The 14,383-nt window shown below is 34.6% G+C and overlaps 2 long non-coding RNA genes across 2 annotated transcripts; both read left to right on the top strand.

The window, feature by feature from the left end:
• The first annotated feature begins 2,256 nt into the window (after positions 1-2,256).
• LOC124213617 (uncharacterized) lies at positions 2,257-5,307 on the top strand. The gene is made up of 3 exons (XR_006881918.2): positions 2,257-2,706; positions 4,805-4,857; positions 4,996-5,307. It is a non-coding gene; the product is annotated as an uncharacterized lncRNA (long non-coding RNA).
• Positions 5,308-11,532: 6,225 nt separating this feature from the next.
• Positions 11,533-12,620, top strand: LOC138190649 (uncharacterized). Its single transcript, XR_011176655.1, has 3 exons — positions 11,533-11,872; positions 11,968-12,167; positions 12,540-12,620. It is a non-coding gene; the product is annotated as an uncharacterized lncRNA (long non-coding RNA).
• The last annotated feature ends 1,763 nt before the right edge of the window (positions 12,621-14,383 follow it).

The following is a 14,383-nucleotide window of genomic DNA, read 5'->3' as shown; positions in this document are numbered from 1 at the left end:
ACAATTTCTAACGATAATTGGTAGAGTTGTTACGGGGTGGATCATAGTGATCACGATGTGCGGCTATCGATGACCGCATCCACATCCAGCCGTGATGTTATTACGTCCTATTTTTATGATGTTTGAAGTTCGTGATTGTGTTTGTTGTATGATTAAATTTTCGTTGGTTGAAACAGTTAATAATGACAAGATACAATTCATAGAATGATGCTTTTATTACGACGTTTCGGCAGGACCCCACCTGCCATCATCAGATTTCTTAATAAATATTATAAATAAAAATAAAAAATTGACTAATTTAAATTAAACACATTTTACAATTGAAGCTTTCAATTAAAATTATTATACATAAATGCCACCATCAGTTATAGTTATTAGGTTGTCATAAGATAATAAAATATTACAAACTCACATTTCTAGACATTTCTTAGCTTAAGGTGCCGCTGACCTGGCATGTCCTATATATATTTCGTGACGTCAGAAGCGGGGAAATCGCCCGCACAAATCCTGATAAAACGGGGATATGAATCTGACTGGGAAAATTTTTAAAAGATAGCTTGAATAAAATTGTACGTCTGTATCTCAGTCACTACTATCGCAGATCATTGATAACGTCTAATAAAAATAATGATGAACTCAATAAAATCACGTCGCGTCAAACATGGCCGATCGGGCTAGCGACTTGTTGAATATTCACCGTTTGTACGATATCAGAATTTCTTTCACTTTTGCCAAGGAGATACCGACGTACAAAAACACACACGTAATCCGGGAAAACCTATAGCACCAGTCAGTTTTCTATAAATATGGCACGATTTGTGCGGGCGATTTTCAGGTGACAGGCGCCCGTTCTGATGCACGAGAAGTCTGTAATTTAGTTCAACGTTGAACCTCCAGAAGCGCTGTAGTCGACCGAAGCGGTACCAGATGGTAAAATGACATGGTAATACGCACACGTCCTATGTTTCTGCTAAAGCAACAATCTGCAGTGCCGACGAGAGCATAGGCTTTTAGGTGGATACGAAAAAATGTACAACTCACTCAGAATAACCGTTAGATTTTGAAATTCGTGCATATTATAAGGCATCGTTGGGAAATGGTAACATCAGTTCACAATCGCGGTAACTATTCGTAATCGCACGTAGCCCGACTATACGTGAACGGGGCATTCCATGCGAAACCGACCAACCCGTGACCTCGACCAATTTTTATTCTATTGAAAATTTTACACTTTCTTGTACCTGCCAAAAGCAGTCTTTCTGAAATATTTTAGATGTTTGTCTCAACCCATCCAAACACCATAAATTTATCAAAATATCGCACAATTTTTTTTTAAATGCTCATGGCTTTTCCAAAACCCGATATTAATTAAAATAACATACTGTTTCTTTTCTCGTTTTGAGTCGTAGTTCCGCAAAGAAAATTATTCTTTTTTATTTTATTGAAGGGTTTTGGGGCATTCTACATCGAGTACGCACCACTTAAATCTACCTTTTTTTCATCGATTTGATAGAAAATCATTAACAAAAACGAAAATACCTATCCTTTAATTCCTGTTCGTCGAAAAGGCAGATATAAATGGCGAATAATTGACATAGAATGCCCCATATACGCTCCGGATATCCTCATCTAATAGTAGCATCAATGTCCGCAAAATTGTCATACTTACAGATTATTGACCGAAAGATTAGATGCGGCAGTAAAATAAATACCGAAATTGCAGGAAACACGCAAGTATAGGCGTGAGTGTTTAGGGTTGAGATAAAAAATTGTGCTCTTGAACAGACCAATATTTATTTATTTATAGCAAATATGGAGGGGGGGGGGGGGGGGGGGGGCCGGTTGATAATCGTCCGAGCCTGTTTTAAAGATTACCCTAATACATACGCGAAATTGTTTCTGAACCGGATGTGTTTAACAATACTAGAAATACATCCCGCAAAAAATCTATGTCATTGTACATACATAAAATTACTGCATACAACGGTTCAAGATTCGTGGCAAATATTTTACAGGGCCGATCCTTGTTAAAATTCTGATGAAGAATTTGCTTGCCAATTTTTTCTGTTTTTAATTCTCAACAAATAAGGATTTCATACTTTATTTGCTTCGTTTCATTTGTCAATTACGCCTAGTTCTGAATGATGCTACCAAAATTTTTTTTTACATTAGACGAACTACCTGAAAGTTACTCATTAGGTGGAAATCGTTATAAAACTACATACCGTGACTTCTCGTAGATGGTATACGCTACGGATACGCTAGCGAGTTTTGGGTTGGTTTCTGCATCGTATACGACCTACGAAAAGTCAGGGTATGTGTTACTGTTGTACATCAAATCCGGCACAATCCTATAAGATTTCACAGAAATTTGGAACTCTCGAAGGAATCAACTTCTTCGGATTCCGAGTACTATCCCTCACACCCCACTGTCCCCACTATCCGCGCGGCCGTCACTTCTGCGTTTCCTCGTGTACCGTCCACATTCACTTTTCGCGGCGAACGAAGCAAACGCGAGTGTTTTGGTAATTTGCCGTGTCACAAGTTCTAATCACGTGCAAATTTTCACTCGGCCAGTGTGTATACAGATATTTGTTACAAACAACAATAATCTTGCGAGTGCAACAATGGATGAGTTACGTCGCACGGCTGAACCGAAAAAAGGTTAAATTTGACGCACCGACGAACGAATCGTTCGTTGCAATGGTAAGTGTTTTATACTGCAAATTTCTGTTATGCAATTATACATATCATTTACAAGAATCCTGCCAAATCTGCACTTGCTATGCAGGGTGATTCGTAATTCACAGCAAATACTTGACAGGGCGAATCCTTGTCAAAATTGGAGTCGAAAGTTCCTAAGAAATTTTTCGGGAAAACGCCTTTTTTCATTCAAAGAAATGGAAATTTAATTTTTTCGGATTTCTGTTTCGATCAACCTTTTAATTTCTTGGGTCATCGTCAGAATTGATATCGAAATTCCCCGGTTAATTTGTAAATAATTTGTACGAAAATTTTTTTTTCACAGCTGTCTCGGGGGGGTCACTGGGAGTGTAAATTCAAAGTGGCGACCAAATCATGCTTATGCGTATATTCGAAAAATGGTTTTTTTAGGTTAAAATGGTTTTTCTTGAATAACTCGGCCGGTTTTGATTTTACAGAAAAACCGTCGGAACAAAAGTTGTATCAATTTTGATTCTCTACAAGTTTAGTTCTTACAGTTTTTCTTCCAGGATCAAGATTTTTGGAATTAAACCTGAAAAAAGCGGCAAATTCGAAATATTTCCATTATCTCGTTTATTTTCAACTTAATGGCATAAATGAATAGCAACAAACTTGTTGATAATCAAATTCTGAACAACTTCGGTTCTCACCTTTTTTTCCAAAAATCAATATTTTCGGAATTTAACCCGAAAAGGAAGGATTCTCCGTCAACTCGGCCACTTTTTTTTCGACCCATAATTGGTTAAATCAAAGTACTACTAAAAGGTACTCTGCGTGAATTTTTTCAGATTTTGCAATTTATTATTTGAGAAATTGCCGTTTTTTTCTTCAAATGAATATACACTACCGTTCATAAGTATGGAAACACTCGCCCCAGATTGTTCTCACTGTACCCATGATGCTCATTGTATTTCTACGAAAATGTACACCGTTGAGGAGTGGGGAGGGACTTCCGGCATTTTCATAGTATAGAAAAAAAATGTAGAAAACAAATCGTCTTGTTTACGTTTACTTCGAAAGAGTGGCGTTCGAAAGATCGTCGTTTTTTTGACATTTGTTTCGATCGTCGTTCTGTTATACATTTTTCAAAATATTGAGTAACCAAATTGTATACGTGTTTCAAATTTTCTTTTCTCTGTTCTCTTCATATATAATCATTTTGATTTTTCGTTAGGAGTGTGCAGAACATAAGAATTGCTGAATGCTTCGTTGCGAATACCACAATTTTATCGGAGCCTAGATTCGAATGCTCGGAGAGTTCAATTATTATAATCGTACGGTAATTTTCTTTTCCGATAATAGGAGAAATTTACACGTGTTGACATATACCCTAAGTACGATGCAAATATGCGAGAAATTTCAAATCTTAAGGAAAATAAATATTACGACTGTTATTATTTCATCATATAAACCATAAAAAGTCAGTTGGAACGAAATTTAGGTTCTTGAATCAGAAATATCATTCTGACAAAAAATGACCGCGTATTTTCCAAAACAATGAAAGCTTTTTCGAAGTGATATGTGAGCATAAAAAGTCAAAACCTATTTCTACGATTTTTTTTTCCGAAAGCGCCGAGTCATTCAATTTTGTTGCAAAATGGGCGCGCAGTAAACTTGAAGAATCAATATCTCATCTCCGGTTCTATTTGACGTAGAAAAATGATTCACAGCACATTCGCGAGCAGGGAGGCTAAGCTTTCGTAGAAAACTTTGGTTTATCCGGAAACATTGAACATTGTAATTGTTATTAACGAACGAATTGTTTAATGGTACCATTTTTTGGCGAGGCTTCTACCATTTTATACATTCTGTAAAAAATCTTTCCGATTACAAATAATCCGTCGGGTTTGACGAGGAATTTCCCATTCATATTCATTCCGAACGACCATACGTTAGATATCTGCTATCGGTAGTAAAATATTGAACACGGTGAAATTTAGAGTGATTCGTAAAAAATGAATATCTTAATTTTAAAAGAATTATCTCAACTTTTCGGATTATTCAAGATGATCAAAATTTTTAATCACACTATTCCATTTCATCAGATTCGACCACTCCCTTTCAACATTTTTGTGTATAGTGAGATGGCGCGGACACATGGTTATAAGAGAACAGAAGAGGACCCATGTATTTGTATGTGTCTTTATATGATAAGGAGGGGAGAGCATGAATTCTCTGCCAAAGTATATTTTTATCGACAAGTACTAATCATGTTATGGATTCTGCATTGAAAAAGCGAAACAACCAAATGAACACGCTTATATTTTACAGGATAATCCGTCGTAACCGTTGGACGGACGCAATGTCACATGCCGCGAGGAGATCTTCGTGGAGTGGTGAACTATGTTCGAATTACATTACTTCGCAAAGGATGTTAGAAACTCCCATCAACCGGGAGAAGGAACTGTTTCGTACAACCCGCAGCTTCATAGTTACCTCGAATCTCAGATACTATTTCCTTGCATTTAATATCTCAGAGGGTATAAAAATACTCCTCAACGTCGATGTCAACAATTGTTTCATATATCCATAGTAACATGAATAAAGTGTTACAATATTATATATAATCATTTTTTGAAACCCTTTTCACTAGTAAAATAGCTTCGAACATAAAATTATTTCATTATTGTCAGTAGAGTTGTGTGTAACAAGCGATGTACAATTCCAGAATGATTCCAATACAGTAATACCCCGAAGTTACGCTATGGGTCGTTCCGGCATTGACGGCGTATGTCGAAAAAAACGTAAGTCGGGGTGCACGTTTTATACAACTGTATAGTGTACATATATATATATATATATATATATATATATGTATAAATACTCACCAGAGATAATCATGTATGTACCTCATAGAAAACCTCTGAAGAAGAATGAGAAATACTCTTTATTTTGGAAATAGAAAATGTTCGAGCACAGTCGTCTGCCGACACAAAGATTTTTTTTTCTCGCGCACAGTCACTATCCGTAGACTGAACGAATAATCGAATACAATGTAATGCACGGACGGAAAATAAACATGACCATTCAAGTTTGCCGACAAGGAGAAGCGGAGTTGGGCGGGGGGGGGGGGGGGCGACCGATGGCGTAACTTCATAAAACGAGACCACAACGATTCGTACCCGTTTTCTTTCAATAGTATTTTTCGAACATATTTCCAAATATTTACAAATGGTGAATGGTGATATTTATGAAATCATTTTGAAAATACTTCGTGCTGTGTAAAATTAATATTGCGCGATATGTTTTAATGTATATGGGACATTCTTTTACAACCAAACACCTTTGAGACCGACACATTTTTGATTCAGCTGAAATTTTTTTTGACGAGATCTATACCGAAAAAATAGGGATACGTATTCGAGGATTTTTTATTTCACATATTTCGTAAAATAGAGGGGATCGAAAATTTTATAATTTGGTGTTTTTTGGCTTGGAAGACTCACTTTCAAAAATTCATAACGCCGATTCTATTTGAGCTGGAAAGTTCGTTTTTTTCATCTCAAAGCTAATGAAATGAATTTTATTACAACAATTCTTTCATTAACGATTATTCCGAAATTTATACTGTTATAAACAATTAATATGTTTTAATCGATCTTTAACAATTGCCCCAACCTCGTAGCGAGTTCTTAGCACAACCATCGTATTCTACGTCAAATTTTTCATCCATAACGTATTTTGAATTGATGGAGAATACGATGGTCGTGCTGAGAACTCGCTACGAGGTGAAGGCAATAGCTAAAAATCGATTTAAACATATTAATTATTTATAACAATATAAATTTCGGAATACTCGTAAATGAAACAATTGTTGCATTAAAATTTATTTTATTCGCTTTGGGTTGAAAAAACGAACTTTTCAGCTCAAAGAGAGCCGGCGTTATGAATTTTTGAAAATGAGTTCTCCGTGCCAGAAAACACCAAATTATCAAATTTTCGATCTCCTCTATGTTACGAAATATGTAAAATAAAAAAATCCTCGAATACGTATCCCTATTTTTTCGATATAGAACCCGTGAAACAATTTTAAGCTACATCAAAATTGTGTCGGTCGATTTTTATCTAAATCTCTCCGATTCGTCAAAGAATGTCCCATATTCAAGGGTGTTTCACGGAACAATAAATTGAATTTGCTATATTCACCGTAAAACTATCAAAATAATCAGTTCGGTCGTGATGCAATCGCTACACACATGACGTCATCATTTGCATGCAAAATTCGGGTCAATCCTGGTGGTATGGTTACCGACTCAGATTCAGGCCTTTTACCGACCGCGTTTTGTCTAATATTGTGTTGCGCTACTCCCCGGTGGAGAGTACCACTTTCGAATGGTTTGGAACCGAGAAAACTTACGCAGAGGGCGCTTCGATCGATTACAACTTTTAGATCCAGGTCAGCGGCACCTTAACAGTTGTTGCTTACATGGTGATACAGAAGGAAGTGACTATCCGTCTGTCATTTTGACCTGCTTAATGTTAGTTATAATAACAATGATATTATGTCATACATTTGTCTACATGATTTTTGTTGTAGAGATTGCAATGCTGAATATAAAAAAGCACATGTATTCCTAGAGACACACCAAGACATTATCACAAAGGCAGACAAAGGTAACATTGCTGTCATTATGGACAGAGAAAAGTATAACCAAAAAACTAATGAAATACTCAATGATACCAGTACGTATAAAAAATGTAAGGACATGACCAATATAATAGAGAAACAAACTAACGACATAATCAATAACATAGCGAAAAAGGGGGGGGTGTAAGTGACCAGACATGTAAAATGCTTAAAACACATAACGCATTACCACCAAAAATTTATTTTTAACCTAAGGTACACAAAAAAGATCATCCTCTCAGACCGATTGTGTTAATCATAAAGTCTCCCACATATAAGATATCTAAAGTATGTGCAGGAATCTTATCCAATATTATGGGCAAAACTGGATATTACGTTAAAGATTCTTGGTCCTTCGCTAAAGAAATAAGAGGAATTAACATCTCCAAAGATCACCAAAGATCACCTCTCTCTCTCTCCAAACTGTAAGTACAGCCTGTGTGTGTCTCTTCGGCTCGTCTTTCAAGCTCAAATTCTGCCGCTTTTTGCCTCCGGGCTTTTTGGTTACAGATTGTATGGCACGCTCTTTTTCTGCCTTTTTCAAACTGCACTGTTGAAATCGGCATTTTTTCTTCCTCTGCACGGCGCTTTTTGGTTTTGGATTTGACGGTTTTCCTAACCTCAATCTTTGGATTGCTCGTTGGCGCGCTTTTTTGCTCACCTGTCAATCTCGCCTTTTCTCCATTGTGGATTGGTGGCGCCATCTGTCGGGATCCTTCTATCACTTGCGCCACACTGAGTGAGACCGTGACGTCATCTGCTGGGATTCATTTTACGAGCAATTATCGATAACGAGCTCTGTCGATTATCGGATCATTCTCTTATCATCTGGGACTACAAGAATTCAAATCACCTACTTGCGAACACTTTTATCGATCGCTGATCGATCGATTGAGTATTTCTCTTTCACATTACCATGGCTCCTAATTGTGCGATCTGCAATGTCGCTATCAAACGCAAAGAGCCTTCTGCCTCTTGTACGGGTGTTTGTTCGCGCGACTTTCACCTTTCATGCATTAAATCTGCATATAATTTCGACCCCTCGGAATTCGGCTCGTCAACATTCAAATGCGAACAATGCATGCGACGTCGGTCGACCATACTCGAGCGTTCGCCCCCACCATCACCTGACCGTTTGAATCTGGAGCTTCCCACTTTGATGCAAGCGACTGCAGCGCCAACTACTGCAATTGCAATGGCCACCACTGCGACTGCAGTGTCTACTGCATATATGTAATACTCCTATATGGACAGTTTCTATAAGTGGAAGCTGTTTCGAGAAAGTGAAACAGATGATATCACTTTCTCTATCCTCCGTGGACCCAACTCAGTTCTGCGCATTCTTTTGTGCGCAAAGGGGAAAAAGGCAAGTTATTCAAATGAGATATATCGTGGCAATAATTTTTTTATGATTTTTAAAGAAAAAAATTTTTTTCTTGAAATATAAATGATAATATAAAATGATAATAAATATTCAAGTTCTTATTGATTGGAAGAATGTAAAAAAATAATTTATTTTTATTAAATTCTAGAAGTATTCTTAAAAAATAGAATCAAACAAACCTTATTCATATTCCTTTTGTTTTTCGCAAATGCTTCTGAAAAATGACAAGTTAATAAACATATATCAAGTACTTGGACGTAACAATTTAGTAAAATTGGAAATAAAAATAAATTCAGCTAATACAATTTTATTAAACACAAAAAATTATATAATGTAGTTTGTTAATTTTTTATTGATTATAAAATAAAATGAGTTTATTATACTTTTGCCGAACATAATTATCTTCAACCGACAATTTTTTAGCTTCGTAGAAAAATCTCGTGTTTAAATATACTTCAATAATCCATTTACATAACTGATGACGATGATTATCAGAAAAATTTTGGAGTAAAACATGTTCGTTCATCTCTTTATTATCAAACATTATTCCAATTTTTTGACATATTTGATTTGTAACAGTAGTTTTAATATTTTTGTTCAGTAATTCATGCGAATATTGTCTAATTATTTTTTCTGAAATCTTACAAATACTAATAACATCTTTTGATGGTATTTTAAATGGTCCTCTATTTTTTATTAGAGATAATAGAGGCATGGTTTCTCGTGATTCATCTGAAATTAACTGGTTTTGGCATACAGAACAGAATATGATTTTAGAAACTCTGTGTGAAACATAACCAGCTATGTACAAAACGATATTTTCGACGAATGGCGTTAGTTCCCAACAATAACGAATATGATCATGATCTGAAATATCAGGATTTTCAGTAGCTCGAAGCAAATCTGCATGCCCAATTTGATCGTGACAATTTTTAGTGTTAGATGATACATGTAAAATATCTACATTGTCAAAAGCACAATTACCATTTTCAAATTGTTTTAACTCGTGCTTTACTAATAAACGCTTATACGCACTTTTAAATTGTAAAACATTTGGATTATTATTGAAACCTCCACGACTTCTGATGGCGCTAAAAAATGTTTCAATATAATCCTAAGACAACTTATAAGTTAATAAATAACTCATCCCTTCCTGTTTTAATTTATCATAAAGAGGAAATATATTCCTTAAAGCTATAATCATTCCAATGAATCCAGTTTTTCGTTGAGAATTAATTAAAGGTGTCCCCTTGTCATTACATAAATTAATAATATAGTTTTCAAATTTCAGAGCATGCTCTTTCATTTTGGAATAGGTATCATCAGTCAGCGGGGTATTAAATTCTCCTTTAGAAAATTTATTTTTACAATTTAGCATATCACCCATATTGTTAAAATTTAAGCAAAATAAAGCTGTTTCTGAACTGTCTTGAAAGTCTTTTTGGATTTCTGTATTATCTATCATTTGTAAAAAGTTTAAAGCTTTTGAGACGCTTTCGCTAAGTGTTTGTATGGCTAATTTTACATTCATTTTGTTATTTTGATAATGAACGTGTTTTTTAGTTAACTTATTTGCTACTCTTAATCCTTCTTTGCATTGTAAATCGTGCAATTTCTCTATGTATGACCATGAAATAGATTTATTGTCAACAGTTTTTATTATTTTGTGATCTCCTAAAGTATTCCGAATTAATTTAATCATGTGACAAAAATCATAAAATATGTAACATTTTTCAGATGTCGCCGGATTTGTAAAGTAAGGTTTAAAATTCGGTCCAAAATTCAAATTAGCACCTAAAGAATTGCACATACTTACATTCGATGCAGCTCCATCGAAAGTTACTGAGTAAACTTTGCAATTAGCTTTTTGTAATAATTCGAATGCCAATCTCAAAATACTTGCGCGCTCTTCAGCATTCAATGATCTAACTAAAAAATAACCAATTGGAATTTTCCAGTTTTCATTCAAGGAAACAGCCATTAAAACCAATGCATTTTTTGCTGTGATCGGATTGTCGTTATCAGAGTAAGCGGAGTCTGTATTTTGTATTGTCCCGAAGTTTATACCTCCGTGAAATTCTTTTTTGTCATAAATTATTTCTTCTTTTATTGACATTTCATCCAGAACCAAATTAACTATGCCACTCTTCTCTTTACATCGCAATTCAATAGCTTTAAACGATTCATCTGTAAACCCAGGTGAGCCATCCACTACTCTGTACCACGATTTTATAGTTGACACAGATGGTAAATGTTTATTGAATTTTTCTCGAACGTATTTGTAAGCCTTGGGCGAATAAAAATGTAAAGATAATGCAAAAGAACGAACTTGCGGTGTGTATCCTCTTCCATCTTTAACTTTCATACTTGTTATACTTGTTATATCTTCTGACATCATACTCTACGTAGAAAGAAATATTATGAAGTATATGACCGAAGAAAAACTTTGAGATTTTTTTTCATTTTGCGATCTTTCCATTTAAAAATGAAAAAAAAAAAAAACACGTCACGTGTAATTATTGATAAGTGAATTAATTAATATTAATGAAAATATTGTACCGAAACCCGTCAATAAAAGTTAAAAGAAAATATATATACAATTGTTTCAAATCTTAGATAATAAACACACTATCATGTAAATATCAATAAACAATATTATGAATAAAATTCGTCGTCGATAACATTTGTGTAAAATATATACAATTTTATATTTATACAATTTATATTAGTTAGAATATACTATACCATCAGAGCATCACCACTTTCATCAGTTAACATACGGTTCTCCTTAAGGGGTATGGCCACTGTAAATTTTTTGAAAAATCGATTTTTTTTTTATTGGCTTCAAAAATAGTTTAAACCCTCTAGAATAAGGAAAAAAAGGTCCCGTGCGAGAAAAATTTTTTTTTGGCCCCCAAATCATCTTCAAGCGGAAAAACTGTCCTAGATATCGCGATGGATATCGCTGTTTGCACATTCAATGGCGGCCTTACCAACGTCTTGCAAATATTCAAGATATACATACAAGATATTCACATACAACAGCACAAGAAAACAAATTTGAACTAACTGGTGATGAGAGGAATTAACGACATCAGAGTCAGGGCGGCTAGGTGGTCTAGTGGAGTAAGGCTCCGGTAAGGCATCGCTAGATACCAGGTTCGATTCCTGGCTCCGTCGTTCATTTTTCGAATTTACCAGTTTTTCAAATTTATATCTTTAAATATTCAAGATGTTGGAGGTGGAAATTGGTGTACAGTTATATAATTTCTGCATCGAAGCCAACGCCAAACGCATTACGCACGCGGAGACATCTCCGAGCGACGCGGAAAAAAGTGCGCGCGCGCTCCAAAAATCCACCAGGAAAAACGAAGAAGACGAAAATTTGGCCATCGAAGGACAAATGTATGGTGCTGGGATTGCAGACTAACGGTAAAATTTTTTTTTACCTTCTTTTTTTCATTTTTTCCAATAAAAAACTATTCGCAAAACTTTAAACGCGTTTTTCTCGAAACACGGTTTTTCAAAATGTCACGCAGCATCACTCGAACAATTTTCATTTTTTTTACTTGAAATTTTGACCAGATGTGAACATTAACATTATCTTCAGAATGTCGATCGGGATTTTCAATAACTTTATTTATTGATTTTTTATTAACAAAAAACTAACCGTTTTTTCGTCAAAAATCAATTTTTTTTTTCAAACGCACGCCAAATCCACAAAAATTGATAATTTTTAAAATCCGATCGACATTCTCTAGCTATAACCCTCTAGATTGATGGTTTTTTTTTTTTTTGTTCTAGATTCAAAAGTGCACCAGTGGTGCTGCGTGCCGCGGAGCCCTGCAAGCAAAACATGCCCCGGGAAGATAGCTGTGGAACCGCCATTTTGTTTTTTTTTGCTGTAAAAAAATTTGATAATAAAGTTTAATGTATGCCCGATAACACCCTTAAAAGTTTTTTTTCAATTACTTTCAATTTTGGAAGCAAAAAATTCGTGAAAAAACCTTTTTTTTTGGACCGTTACAGTGGCGTTACCCCTTAAGATGATTTACTAAATCTTTCAAAGATTTAATTTTTCTTTCGAGATTCCTTGTTTGCCTCTGTAGCTGTCTTATTTTTTCTCTTCTTTTCTGATCAGTATTTTTTATCAAAGAAATGGTTCTGTTAGCCCTTTTGGGTGTTGCAAAATCTAATTCCGATATTTCACACACATGACGGGGCTCGAAAAATCTACGCTTTCGACATTGACTTGGAGAAGTATTTTCGTCTGGAACTTAAAACAAATATAAAACAGTATAAAATTTCTCGGAGAAATAATTAAATAACATAAATCTCTATCCTTACCAGTATTTTTGTCATCGTTGCCAGAATTTGTGATTGCATTTTCCATAAATTCATTTGAATCAGATTGTTTATAGGAGTCAGCTAAAATTAAAATATTTAACAATTTTTTAAAATTAACTTTTAATAAAATGCTTATAATAGCCTTACCAAAATTAATACTGCTATTATTTGACGTTTGAAATTCGATACTGTCTGGTTCCAAATATTTATCTGAACCTAAAAAATAGTAAAAATAATAAATAAATATTTTATTCGTACTATCTTTTTAGTTTTTTACATAAATATTATTTCCTTACTTTTTTCCAAAATATTAAGTACATTATTGTCGTCGACAATATTATTGTCAGAAAAAAATGACGAGGATTGATTCGAGACTCCATTGTCCTCAAATAGTTCCGACAATGGTGTGTTTGGCGGTGATTTATTAATCGTATCAAGACTGAGTGGGTTTGTAAGATAAAGTGTAGGAACTGCATTACGTTTTATAGAAGATTTAACAGCTCCAAAAACATTTGATTGACAAACATCATCAGTTTTGAAATGTCTGGAGCACATGCACGTTCTCCTTACATCATCATTTATAGTTAATCCACAAGCATTTAGCCACTTCATACGAATCTCCAAATTTTTAGGAAATCTATAATTGTCAAAACTTAAATATTATTTTGAATATAAAGAAGTTGTTAATTAAAAAAATTAGAAATAATTTGCACTTACTGATGCAATGAAATATTGTCAGCTCTTGATGCTTTTCTATTACATAAATAACACAACTTCACCATTTTTTAATAATTGGTTGTTGAAAATAAAACATTAATAAATTAAAAACACAAATTTTTGAAAATTCAGAATTTCTTTTCTGAATTATAATAATAAATACATTTGTAAACACAATTCTAACCACAATATTATTCCCCTCAATTCTTTCCCCACTACTGATATTTTAGAGAATTCACAAGCATGCGCAGCATGATCGAGGGATGATGGACGAGAGAGAAAATAAATATTGTCAGCACCGTAATGGTAAGACGTTTTCTCCCATATAAACTGTCCATATAGGAGTATTACATATATGGTCTACTGCTGCACGTCGCTTTACGATCGACGATGTGATGTGCCAGCTACAGGCTAATGCTGTGGCCCTTGACTCCAAACTCGATAAAAAAATCGATAAACTTAAAATTGACCTTACAATTGCCTTCGATGCTAAACTTGAGCAAAAAATTGAGACCTTGAAACTCGACATGATGCAGCAGTATGAGGATATTCAAGGCACGGTGGCCGGAGTTGTTCAAACAATG

Source organism: Neodiprion pinetum, chromosome 3 (genome assembly GCF_021155775.2).
Source record: "Neodiprion pinetum isolate iyNeoPine1 chromosome 3, iyNeoPine1.2, whole genome shotgun sequence".
Taxonomy (NCBI): Eukaryota; Metazoa; Arthropoda; class Insecta; order Hymenoptera; family Diprionidae; genus Neodiprion; species Neodiprion pinetum.
Note: the sequence above shows the minus strand (reverse complement) of the source record. Positions and strands in the feature narration are given on the sequence as shown.